Source organism: Salmo salar, chromosome 10 (genome assembly GCF_965601325.2).
Source record: "Salmo salar chromosome 10, fSalSal1, whole genome shotgun sequence".
Taxonomy (NCBI): Eukaryota; Metazoa; Chordata; class Actinopteri; order Salmoniformes; family Salmonidae; genus Salmo; species Salmo salar.
Window position 1 is genome coordinate 54,765,603 of NC_138300.1, and position 11,481 is coordinate 54,777,083.

The window sequence follows — 11,481 nt, forward strand, 5'->3', positions numbered from 1 at the left end:
TATTAAAGGATATGCACAGCTTGAGAGGATACAGGGAGACAGACAGGTTGTCACGAAGATACAGGGAGACAGACAGGTTGTCATGATTATACAGGGAGACAGACAGGTTGTCATGACGATACAGGGAGACAGACAGGTTGTCATGAGGATACAGGGAGACAGACAGGTTGTCATGAGGATAGAGGGAGACAGACAGGTTGTCATGAGCATACAGAGAGACAGACAAGTTGTCATGAGGACACAGTGAGACAGACAGGTTGTCATGAGGATACAGGGAGACAGACAGGTTGTCATGAGGATACAGGGAGACAGACATGTTGTCATGAGGACACAGTGAGACAGACAAGTTGTCATGAAGATACAGGGAGACAGACAGGTTGTCATGAGGATACAGGGAGACAGACAGGTTGTCATGAGGATACAGTGAGACAGACAGGTTGTCATGAGGATACAGTGAGACAGACAGGTTGTCATGAGGATACTGGGAGGCAGACAGGTTGTCATGAGGATACAGTGAGACAAACAGGTTGTCATGAGGATACAGGGAGGCAGACAGGTTGTCTGTGTGATGGGAAACAACACTATAGACGCCTGTTTGCTGCCTGCACTGACTACCATGGCTCACATCCTTCCTGACTGGACTCACTTACACTCTGAACATCTACCACAGCAGACCTCTTTTGTTGAACCCTAGAAAGTCCCCCATTCCTGAGGCCCAATCATAAATACTGCCGGTGAGGAAACAGAGATTTCAACATGGCGTCTGATGAATTCTTGATAATGCCTAATGGATTCTAATTAGGATGACTCAGTTATGAGCAATGACAGATGGAGAAATAATCACTTTCCAACAGGTTATCATATGTTTGAGTATAACCACTTAATAACTTTGAATGAAATCATATGCAGTATTGCTTGGTACCTTTCAGTGACATTTTTAGTAGTCATAACGGTTATTGTAAAGGTTTGCGTATACTGTAAATGCAGAGGAAAAGGGAAGGATGTTGATATCTTCAAAGTTATTTAATTGACATTCTCTGTAGATGTTTTACCAGAAAATGGAGATGTGGAGGCATGGACTTTATCATACCAAAAAAACAACGTTAGGCTGCAAATATGGTTGTTATTATGAAAGAAGAAAGCCTTGAGGGTTAGCGCTCAGGCTAGTATGAAAGGCGGCTGGTGAAAGCCAGAATGAGGGTTAGCGCTCAGGCTAGTATGAAAGACAGCTGGTGAAAGCACATTTGAGGGTTTGCGCTCAGGCTAGTATGAAAGACGTCTGGAGAAATCCAGAATGAGGGTTAGCTCTCAGGCTAGAATGAAAGATGGCTGGTGAAAGACAGAATTAGGATTAGCGCTCAGGCTAGAATGAAAGGCGGCTGGTGAAAGCCAGAATGAGGGTTAGCGCTCAGGCTAGTATAAAGGCGGCTGGTGAAAGCCAGAATGAGGGTTAGCTCTCAGGCTAGTATGAGAAATGGCTAGTGAAAGCCAAAATGAGGGTTAGCGCTCAGGCTAGTATGAAAGGCGGCTGGTGAAAGCCAGAATGAGGGTTAGCGCTCAGGCTAGAATGAAAGGCAGCTGGTGAAAGCCAGAATGAGGGTTAGCTCTCAGGCTAGTATTAAAGACGGCTGGTGAAAGCCAGACTGAGGCTTAGCGCTCAGGCTAGAATGAAAGGGTTAGGGTTAGGGTAAGTAATCAAGGTAGTAATGAAGTCCAAGTGTGACTGAGGAGGTGACAGATACTGTATCATCTACATTAAAGATAAATATAAACACAACTAGCAACAATTTCAAAGATTTTACTGTTCATACAAGGAAATCAGTCAATTGAGGCCTTAATCTATGGACTGGGAATACAGACATGCATCTGTTGGTCACAGATACCTTAAAAAAAATGTAGGGCAATATAAAAATGATATATATCATTGAGTTAATAAAGCCGCATACAAACATGGGCTCTTTTATGTTTTCTTGAGTAAGGCAGCTCCAAAATGCAGGTGTTTCAGCCTAGCTCAGTGCTTTCTGTGGTGGTGGGGCAAGCCAGCAGAAAATATGGAGCATTGCGCCGTGATTGGCTAAGTGTTCTGTCACTCATAGGGACACTACGTCACCGCAAAGTCTAAGAGGAGACCTCGAAATTTCTAGACCTTTGGGTGCTGCCATAGAGTTACATTAGAAGTGCCCATCCAAGAAGGCTCAAGATCATTCGCCACAGATAAAATGACATCAAATCACGTTATATCTTCTGTAGCTTTGATTGGACTGATCATGTCAACATCATACTTTCAACATCTTAGCTAGCAGTCATCATGAATCAAGTTGACAATCTACTGACAAACCCTTTGTAATCCTTGTCAAGAGAAATAATGAAGAGAGATGATAGATTAAATGTATCGGTGCTCATCGGCCATTGGACATAAACATTACACAACAAGTTGGAAATTGCAAATTCAACGAGTGGTTTGGAAGGAATCATTGACAGTGGCTGTGTGGTTCCCAAATCTGGCATTAAAGGGCTCTTTTCCAAGTTTAAAATGATAAACATTCAACGTTGGCCATGCTGTCAATGAAGCATGATTTGTGCCTCGCTCAAAATAACTGTTAAATCGGAACTGCAAAAACTTTGACTTCAGTGAGTTCAAGACAACTGGGAAGTCGGGAATAAACGAGCTCCAACTTGGAAAATACATTTTGAACGGTCATCCAACTTGGGATTGCAAGTCCGGCCTCCAGTTGTTTTGAAAGCACCATAAATCCAGAGAATGCCAGACTTTGATGACAAAATTTGCCCACGAAGGACCGCTGCGCCACCTTCCTGTTCAAGTGAGCACAGCACAACAAGGTGAGTCCAAAAATGTATTGCATGCTGCTGCATAAATGATGAGCTGCATGCATTCTCTTTAATTTATTTACAAAGCAATTTGACAGAAACTCCCTCTATATGTAACATCATTAATAAAGTTAAGAATCATAAGTTATCAAACCCGTTCACAGGAATGGATAAACCATCCACAGGAATGGATAAAACACAGATTTGGGAACATCTGTGTTTTGTTTTTTTGCCCCTAATTTGTGGAACAATCTGCAGAGTTCACTGCAGTTAGATGTTCTGATGTCACTCAGGCAGTTTAATTATTGTTTGAGGACCTCTACGTAGTTGCAGTTGATTGCTTTTATTAAATGTTTATTTTTTTATTGTGCTGAATTATATTATTTTATACACATGTGTATGTTGTTTTAATATTCTGTTTTTATTGTGTACAGGGCTCTATTGTAAAATAGATTTTAATCTCAATGTGACTTCCTGTGACTCACTCTAATAATGTCACGCCCTGACCTTAGAGAGCCGTGTTTTTTCTCTATTTGGTTAGGTCAGGGTGTGGGGTGGGCATTCTATGCATTCTATTTCTTTGTTTTGGCCGAGTATGGCTTCCAATCAGAGGCAGCTGTCTATCGTTGTCTCTGATTGGGAATCATACTTAGGCAGCCTTTTTCCCACCTGTGTTTGTGGGTAGTTGTTTTCTGTTTTGTTTTTGTACCTGGAAATGGCATCCTGGTCTTATGAGGAGATTAGGAGGAGTATATCCGGGGCTTGGGATGAAATAGTGGCAGGAGAAAAGAGCCTGCCAGGGAAGCAGGCGGAAGCTGCGAAGGAGGGACAGCTACGAAGTCAGGTAGGAAGGCCACAGAAACCCCAATAATTTTTTTTGTGGGGGGGGACACATGGAGCAGTCGGCGGAGCCGAGGAGTGAACCAGAGCCAATCCGGTAGAAGAGGGAGAATTTGGAGAAGAGAGAAATGGGAGAGTTGTTGAGTTGGTGGATGATGCACACATTTTTCCCAAAGGAACGTGTTGTCAGTTTGGTGCCACCTGAGTCAGCTCCCCGTACTCGTCCTGAGAAGTGTGTTGAAGTTCCGGAACAATTGATACCGGCTATACGCACCAGGTCTCCAGTACGTCTCAACAGCCCGGTACGTCCTGTGCCTGCTCCTCGCATTCGCCCTGAAATGCGTGTCACCAGTCTGGTGCCACCTGTCCCAGCTCCACGCACTAGGCCTTCAATGCGCCTGCCCAGTCCAGTGTGTCCTGTTCCTGCTCTCCGTACTCGCCCTGAGGTGCGTGTTACCAGTCTGGTGCCACCTGTGCCAGCCCCACGCATCAGGCCTCCAGTGCGCCTTCCCAGTCCAGAGCTTCCGGCGACAGGCCCCAGTCCAGAGCTTCCGGCGACAGTTCCCAGTCCAGAGCTTCCGGCGACAGTTCCCAGTCCAGAGCTTACGGCGATGTTTCACAGTCCGGAACCTCCTGAGACGGCGCACAGTTCGGAACCTCCTGAGATGGCCCACAGTCCAGAACCTCCTGAGTAGCCCACAGTCCGGAGCCTCCAGCGGCGGTCCGCAGTCCGGAGTCTCCAGCGGCGGTCTGCAGTCCGCAGTCCGGAGTCTCCAGCATCGGTTCGCAGTCCGGAGTCTCCAGCGGCCGTCCGCAGTCCGGAGTCTCCAGCGAGGGTTCCCAGTTCGTAGCCTCCGGCGATGATCCACGGTCCGGTTCCTCCTCCGACGATCCACGGTCCGGTGATTCAAAAGCGGAGGGATCAGCTGGCGGAGCGGGGGCTACGCCCTGAACCGGAGCCGCCACCAAGATTAGATGCCCACCCGGACCCTCCCCTATAGGTTCAGGTTTGCGGCCGGGAGTCCGCACCTTTGGGGGGGTACTGTCACGTCCTGACCTTAGAGAGCCGTGTTTTTTCTCTATTTGGTTAGGTCAGGGTGTGGGGTGGGCATTCTATGCATTCTATTTCTTTGTTTTGGCCGAGTATGGCTTCCAATCAGAAGCAGCTGTTTATCGTTGTCTCTGATTGGGAATCATACTTAGGCAGCCTTTTTCCCACCTGTGTTTGTGGGTAGTTGTTTTCTGTTTTGTTTTTGTACGTGACGGAACTGTTGGCTTTTCGTTTTGTTATTTTTTGTTTGAGTGTTTCTTTGTTTAATAAATCATGAGCACTTACCACCCTGCGCTTTGGTCCACTCCTTCCGACGAACGACATGACAAATAATTTGGTCTATATACCCCTCTTAATTTCACCTGCTGTTCTGACTTGGTGTACAGGGAGAACACTATAAGAATGGCCCATGTTCTGAATTCTATCGCTGTACATTTCAAAAGAATGAAAAATATTGTTATATTGACTAACGTTATGTCCGTCCAAGCTAGCACATTAATATCCTAATCGAAATTACCCGGATTGCCTCATATCTGCTTGTTTTCGTCGTTTTTGCCATAGTTATTTACTGCCTTTTAACTTCTTTGGGATAGGGGGCAGTATTTTCACGGCCGGATAAAAACACGTACCCAATTTAATCTGGTTTCTACTCCTGCCCAGAAACTAGAATATGCATATAATTAGTAGATTTGGATAGAAAACACTCTAAACACTCTAACACTCTAAATGCAGCACTAACCTTTGATGATCTTCATCAGATGACACTCCTAGGCCGTTATGTTATACAATACATGCATGTTTTGTTCAATCAAGTTCATATTTATATCAAAAACCAGCGTTTTACATTAGCATGTGATGTTCAGAACTAGCATACCCACCGCAAACTTCCGGTGAATTTACTAAATTACTGACGATAAACGTTGACAAAATACATAACAATTATTTTAAGAATTATAGATACAGAACTCCTTTATGCAATCGCTATGTCCGATTTTAAAATAGCTTTTCGGCAAAAGCACATTTTGCAATATTCTGAGTACATAGCTCGGCCATCACGGCTAGCTAATTTGACACCCACCAAGTGTGGGACAACCTAATCTCAGAATTACTATTAGAAAAATTGGATTACCTTTGCTGTTCTTCGTCAGAATGCACTCCCAGGACTTCTACTTCAACAACAAATGTTGTTTTGGTTCCAAATAATCCATAGTTATATTCAAATACCTCCGTTTTGTTTGTGCGTTCAGGTCACTATCCGAAGGGTGACGCGCGAGCGCATTTCGTGACAAAAAATGTCAAAATATTCCATTACCGTACTTAGAAGCATGTCAAACGCTGTTTAACCTGTTAGGGCTAGGGGGCAGTATTTACACGGCCGGATAAAAAACGAACCCGATTTAATCTGGTTATTACTACTGCCCAGAAACTAGAATATGCATATAATTATTGGCTTTGGATAGAAAACACCCTAAAGTTTCTAAAATTGTTTGAATGGTGTCTGTGAGTATAACAGAACTCATATGGCAGGCAAAAACCAGAGAAGATTCCTTACAGGAAGTGGCCTGTCTAACAAGTTCTTGTTCTTCTTGACTCTCTTTATTGAAAACTGAGGATCTTTGCTGTAACGTGACACTTCCTACGGCTCCCATAGGCTCTCAGAACCCGGGAAAAAGCTGAATGATGTAATTCCAGCCCCTGGCTGAAAAACATTAGCGCCTTTGGTAAGTGGTCTATCAGAGGACAATGAGACTGAGGCGTGTGCACGAGGCGACCCCATGTTTTTATTTTCTCTCTCTTTGTACTAAAACACAGATTCCCGGTCGGAATATTATCGCTTTTTTACGAGAAAAATGGCATAAAAATTGATTTTAAACAGCAGTTGACATGCTTCGAAGTACGGTAATAGAATATTTAGAATTTTTTTGTCACGAAACGCGTCGGGCGTCACCCTTCTTTACCCTTACGGATAGTGTCTTGAACGCACAAACAAAACGCCGCTATTTGGATATAACTATGGATTATTTTGAACCAAACCAACATTTGTTATTGAAGTAGAAGTCCTGGTAGTGCAATCTGACGAAGAACAGCAAAGGTAATAACATTTTTCTTATAGTAAATCTGACTTTGGTGAGGGCTAAACTTGGTGGGTGTCTAAATAGCTAGCCCTGTGATGCCGGGCTATCTACTTAGAATATTGCAAAATGTGCTTTCACCGAAAAGCTATTTTAAAATCGGACATAGCGAGTGCATAGAGGAGTTCTGTATCTATAATTCTTAAAATAACTGTTATGTTTTTTGTGAACGTTTATCGTGAGTAATTTAGTAAATTCACCGGAAGTTTGCGGTGGGTATGCTAGTTCTGAACGTCACATGCTAATGTAAAAAGCTGGTTTTTGATATAAATATGAACTTGATTGAACAAAACATGCATGTATTGTATAACATGATATCCTAAGATTGTCATCTGATGAAGATCATCAAAGGTTAGTGCTGCATTTAGCTGTGGTTTGGGTTTATGTGACATTATATGCTAGCTTGAAAAATGGGTGTCTGATTATTTCTGGCTGGGTACTCTGCTGACATAATCTAATGTTTTGCTTTCGTTGTAAAGCCTTTTTGAAATCGGACAGTGTGGTTAGATTAACGAGAGTCTTGTCTTTAAAATGGTGTAAAATAGTCATATGTTTGAGAAATTGAAGTAATAGCATTTCTAAGGTATTTGAATAACGCGCCACGGGATTCCACTGGCTGTTACGTAGGTAGGATGAAATCGTCCCACTGGCCCTAGAGAAGTTAAAATCAATTTTTATGCGATTTTTCTCGTAAAATAGCGACAATATTCCAACCGGGCAACGTTGTATTCATTCAAAGGCTGAAAGAAAAGAATTGAGTAGTCTTGTGAACGCGCATCTCAGTCTCACTGTCCCCAGGCTGACCACTTACAAATTCTGCTGCTGTTCTTTGCCCAGAGACAGCAGACACCCCAGTCCACTTTCTGGCGGCTTTAGAGAGCCAATGGAAGCCTTAGAAAATGTCCCGTTACAGCACAGATGCTGTATTTTCGATAGAGATGCAACAGAAGGACAACAAATTGTCAGACAGGGCACTTCCTGTATGGAATCTTCTCAGGTTTTGGCCTGCCATATGAGTTCTGTTATACTCAGACACCATTAAAATAGTTTTAGAAACTTTAGAGTCTTTTCTATCCAAATCTACTAATTATATGCATATTCTAGTTTCTGGGCAGGAGTAGTAACCAGATTAAATCGGGTACGTTTTTTTATCCGGACGTGAAAATACTGCCCCTTATACCACAACAGGTTAAACAAATGAGGTTTATAATGACAATTGGTATGTACAGAGGCTGAATGAACTGTTTCGCTGCCAGACAAGGCTCCACTGATAGTCAGGTGGAGCAGTGGTAAGATGTTGGGACAGCTGTTGGGACAGCTTTATATAGGCCCTAACAGTTTGTTGTCACTGTTTGTCACCGTTACAGTGCAATTTATGTATTGTTTAGTGTTGTGTTGTGTAGTTGTCACGGTATCGTCGGTGAAGGAGGACCAAAATGCAGCAGGACTGTGTTAGTTCATTTTGAACATTTATTAAATCAAAACGAACACAAAAACAACAAACAAGAGAACGAACGATCCACTAACAGTCTGGCAAGGCACAAGGCTAAACACAGAACAATTTCCCACAAACACACAGACAAACACACCCAACTAATATAGGACTTCCAATCAAAGGCAACACCACACAGCTGCCTTCAATTGGAAGTCCACCCCAATTAACTCCACATAGAAACACACTTACTAGACTACACATAGAAGTACATAAACATAGACCATAAACCAAAAACCCGGAAATATTAAATCAAACACCCTTTTTCCAAAACACCACCCCGGACCACATAAAACAAATACCCTCTGCCACGTCCTGACCAAACTACAATAACAATTAACCCTTATACTGGCCAGGACGTGACAGTAGTGGCTTTACTGGCATGCATCCCACTTATTTTAGTTTTGTCCCACCAAGATTTACATGCTAAAATCGCCACTGGGTGTGACCACCATTTGCCTCATGCAGTGCGACATATCTCCTTTGCGTAGAGTTGATCAAGGCTGTTGATTGTGGCCTGTGGAATGTTGTCCCACGCCTCTTCAATGGCTGTGCGAATTTGTTGGATATTGGCAGGAACTGGAACATGCTGTCGTACACGTCGATCCAGCATCCCAAACATGCTCAACGGGTGACATGTCTGGTGAGTATGCAGGCCATGGAAGAACTGGGACCGTTTCTGCTTTCTCTGAATTGTGCACAGATCCTTGCGACATGGGGCCGTGGATTATCATGCTGAAACATGATGATCGCAGCGGATGAATTCCATGTCAATGGGTCTCAGGATCTCGTCACGGTATTGCTGTGCATTCAAATTTCCGTCCATAAAATGCAATTGTGTTTGTTTTCTGTAGCTTATGCCTGCCCATACCATAACTCCATCGCCACCATGATGCACTCATTCACAATGTTCCAATAGATAGGAAATGTCATTAAGTCCAACACCTCAAACAAGTTGAGCTCACCTTTAAATCCCATTAAAGCCAAAAAAAACCATGTTTAAATGGCTAAATAACTGAACAGTGCAGCAGGAGTACTTGATACTGTGATTCCTGAAATGCAGAGCCTGTTGATGGAGTATTTTTTTCAAATCCTAAATTAAACTTTGTAACATTATTTGGTAGATCAGCTGGTTTGCGAGCTCTCAGTCTCATTGACCACAAAACGTTGCTAATGCTAGCTAGCTAACCACTTAATATAATCTAACTGTCACGCCTGCTCCCGCTCCCCCTCTCTGGTGCTCGAGGACGCCAGGCTGCCTATAATTACGCACACCTGTCACCATCATTACGCGCATCAGCGCTCATTGGACTCACCTGGAGTCCTTCACTTTGTTGATTGCCCCCTATATCTGTCTGTTCCTCAGTTTGTTCCCCCTGTCAGCATTATTGTCGTTCTGTTTTCTCCTGTCCAGACAACGTCCTTATTTTTTTCATGTCGGTTATTTATGAAATACTCACTCCCTGTACTTGCTTCTCGACTCCCAGCGTCTGTCCTCACAGAATGCTGACACCCATATTTGAAGCATCAGGTAGTTTTTTGATTTTTGTTTTTGTTGGTGACGTCGGGTCCGGGTGCCTCTGCCGACGAAACCGGAGGTATATCACCTGGCTCGTCGGGCTTCCACGCCTTAGCTGGCTCGAGAAGTTTCCTTGTCTCGGTTGGCTCGGCAGGCTCCCATCCAACGTCATGCCTCAGCCGGCTCGTCGGGCTCCCACGCTTCAGCCGGCTCATCAGGCTCACATCCCACGTCATGCCTCAGCCGGCTCGTCGGGCTCCCACGCCTCAGCAGGATCGTCGGTCTCCCACGCCTCAGCCGGTTCGTCGGGCTCCCACTTCTCAGCAGGATCGTCGGGCTCCCACGCCTCAGCCGACTCGTCGTGCTCCGACACCTCAGCTGGCTCGTTGGGCTCCCACGCCTCAGCCGGCCCATCATTACGCACACCTGTCACCATCATTACGCGCATCAGTGCTCATTGGACTCACCTGGACTCCATCAGTTGTTGATTGCCCCTTTATGTCTGTCCTTCATGTCGTTTATTTATGAAATGTTCACTCCCTGTACTTGCTTCTCGTCTCCCAGCGTCTGTCTTCACAATAACTTGTTCTCAAAATGTATGTTAGCTAGCTAAGTTGGAAATGTTATGAATACATCTCCCATCTGCTGTCGATATGATTTGAGAGCACTAGTTAGCTCCAAAAGTAGATATAGCAGAGTTTCTATATTAAAAATAAGTAGTTGAGGATGTTATTACTCCAACCTCGTGAAAGTTACAAACTGACGTGTATTTTTTTGGTCAAAAACAACTTTATATCAAAGGAGAGCCTTTGATTTGATGGCCTGCACATGTGCAGTTCAATGCGAGAAGACCGTTAGACCCGAGGATGTGTTTCTACGTATGAGCTTAGCTAGCCAACATTGCCAAGACATCACCTTTGAGTGTTATCAGGGATTTCTATAGGAGAAGCAGTTTCTGCCTATCTTCATACTGTGCTCTGTGTGGTTACAGCTTTGACTGCATGCTGAAGGTGAATTCAGAGCCAATTATTGGCTAGCTACACTACAAACATAATTTTACCAGGTTTCTGTGAAGCAATTGTAATGACAGTCTGACACAACATACCCAAGAGTTTCCTGATTTGCAAAGGTTAGTCTGTGTTATTTTATTGTTTATTAGAAACATAGTTTGAGATCATTCTGAGGGGATTTTTCCAGTGGTTGAATGGGGATTTGGGCTTCCTGGGAAAATGTCAGAGGTTGCTAAGTAACCAAGTGGAGCGGGGAGCTTACCAAAGTCTAACACAACATACCCAAGAGTTTCCTGATTTGCAAGGGGTAGTCTGTGTTTATTTTATTGCTTATTAGAAACACTGATTAAGATCATTCTGAGGGGATTTCGCCAGTGGTGGAATGGGGATTTGGGCTTCCTGGGAAAATGTCAGAGGTTGCTAAAGTAACAAAGGGGGGCGCGGGGCTTAGCGAAGCCCTCTTGGTATCATTTCGTGCCACTCTACCTATTCTTATTCTACTGGTGTATTTGAAGTAATTTTGCTCTCTGTTGGTACATTTGAACTCAGAAAGCCATGGACTATTTATTTGCAGCTATTATAAAAAGCATCGGACAGAAAATAATGGA